This window comes from Pantherophis guttatus, unplaced genomic scaffold (genome assembly GCF_059756535.1).
Source record: "Pantherophis guttatus breed Tessera unplaced genomic scaffold, ASM5975653v1 scaffold_32, whole genome shotgun sequence".
NCBI lineage: Eukaryota > Metazoa > Chordata > Lepidosauria > Squamata > Colubridae > Pantherophis > Pantherophis guttatus.
The window spans coordinates 1-2500 of NW_028269847.1; positions in this window are offsets into that span (position 1 = coordinate 1).

Below are 2500 nucleotides of genomic sequence, written 5' to 3' on the forward strand. Positions count from 1 at the left end.
CGTCTTTAAGTCGAAAGACGACTTTAAATCTAAAAACGGTTTTAAGTCGAAGTGTGGGTTAGGGTTAGGGGAAAAAGTTGTGGGGTTAGGGTTAGGGGAAAAAGCTGTAGGGTTAGGGTTAGAGAAAAACAGTTGTAGGGTTAGGGTTAGGGTCAGGGTTTAGGGAAAAAGTTGTAGGGTTAGGGTTAGGGTTAGGGTTAGGGTTGGGTTATAGAGAAAAAAGTTGTAGGCTAGGCTTAGAGAAACAAGTTGTAGGGTTAGGGTTAGGGTTAGGGTTAGAGAAAAAAGTTGTAGGCTTAGCCTTAGGTTTAGGCTTAGGCTTAGAGAAACAAGTTGTAGGGTTAGGGTTAGGGTTAGGGTTAGGGGGAAAAGTTGTAGGGTTAGGGTTAGGGTCAGGGTTAGGGAGAAAAGTTGTAGGGCTAGGGTTAGGTTCAGGTTCAGGCTCAGGGTTATCATTCTGGAAATGATATTAGCAGAAGCAATGGAGGAAAGCGAGGAGAGGGAGGGAGGGAGGGATAGATATTAAACGGGATGGACGAAACGTATAGAGCGCACACAAGACACGCGATGAGAAACCACCCGCCCAGAGAAATTCATGTCCGATTTACCGAGAAGACAGGGAGGGCAGAGAGATCGCCATGGATGAGAAACACGACGAGAAAGCACAAAATATCGGCGAGCTGAAATATCGGCGAGCTGGCGAGAGCAAAGATATCGAGTAGATTCAAGAGAGAAAGCGGAATTATTTTATAAACAACGTAGAGATGACCAAGAACAGGAAAGATGGGGAGATGAAAGTGGGGACGGACGACGGGAGGAGAAGAAAGAACAGCCAAAAGAGAGCCAAGAAAGCCAACAAAACGAGAAAGCGTCGAGAGAAGGAGCAGGAGCAGAAGACGTTAAAGAAAGAACCAAGGGACCTAAGAACGACTTGCTCGACAAAGCAAATAGATCAGTAAGAAATGGAAGAAGAAATAAAAATAATTTCCTGGACTAGAAATGGACTGGATTCGGCCATTCGGCAAGAGGAAGGAAAATATGGAATAAATGAGGGAAGTTAAGATCAGAAATGATAGGCCTACGAGAGGTTCCTCTGGGAAAGCTACACCCAAAACTTTTGAGGAAGGAAGATGGCAGAAATTGGAACAAACTTTTCACTTGAAGGGAAGCTTTTCACGTCAAACCAGCTATTTAAATCAACCCCTCGCAGCCATCCTGGCAGAGAAGCAGAAAACCGAAACACTCCAGTCCGGCCGAGGCCCGGGTAAACCGGTCCCGCCCGAGCGAGCGTCCCGGTAGACCGGGACGGCTGCCGGGCGCGGGCACCCCCGGGGCCCGGCGCTGGCACCGAGGCGAAGGGGGAGGTCCCCGACCGAGGCCCGCGGCGCCGGAGCCGGGATCCCGTACCTCCATCGCGGCGGGGGAAACGGAAAGACTGACCCGGCCGAGGCCCCGGTAGACCGGGACGGCTGCCGGGCGCGGGCACCCCCGGGGCCCGGCGCTGGCACCGAGGCGAAGGGGGAGGTCCCCGACCGAGGCCCGCGGCGCCGGAGCCGGGATCCCGTACCTCCATCGCGGCGGGGGAAACGGAAAGACTGACCCGGCCGAGGCCACGGTAGACCGGGACGGCTGCCGGGCGCGGGCACCCCCGGGGCCCGGCGCTGGCAACGAGGCGAAGGGGGAGGTCCCCGACCGAGGCCCGCGGCGCCGGAGCCGGGATCCCGTACCTCCATCGCGGCGGGGGAAACGGAAAGACTGACCCGGCCGAGGCCCCGGTAGACCGGGACGGCTGCCGGGCGCGGGCACCCCCGGGGCCCGGCGCTGGCACCGAGGCGAAGGGGGAGGTCCCCGACCGAGGCCCGCGGCGCCGGAGCCGGGATCCCGTACCTCCATCGCGGCGGGGGAAACGGAAAGACTGACCCGGCCGAGGCCACGGTAGACCGGGACGGCTGCCGGGCGCGGGCACCCCCGGGGCCCGGCGCTGGCAACGAGGCGAAGGGGGAGGTCCCCGACCGAGGCCCGCGGCGCCGGAGCCGGGATCCCGTACCTCCATCGCGGCGGGGGAAACGGAAAGACTGACCCGGCCGAGGCCCCGGTAGACCGGGACGGCTGCCGGGCGCGGGCACCCCCGGGGCCCGGCGCTGGCAACGAGGCGAAGGGGGAGGTCCCCGACCGAGGCCCGCGGCGCCGGAGCCGGGATCCCGTACCTCCATCGCGGCGGGGGAAACGGAAAGTGATGCGGCCGGGGCCCCGGTAGACCCGGCCGTCTCCCCGGCGCGGGCACCCCCGGGACCCGGCGCGGGCACCGAGGCGACGGCGGGGGTCCCCGACCGAGGCTCGCGGCGCCGGACCCGGGATCCCGTACCTCCATCGCGGCGGGGGAAACGGAAAGTGATCCGGCCGGGGCCCCGGTAGACCCGGCCGTCTCCCCGGCGCGGGCACCCCCGGGGCCCGGCGCTGGCACCGAGGCGAAGGGGGAGGTCCCCGACCGAGGCCCGCG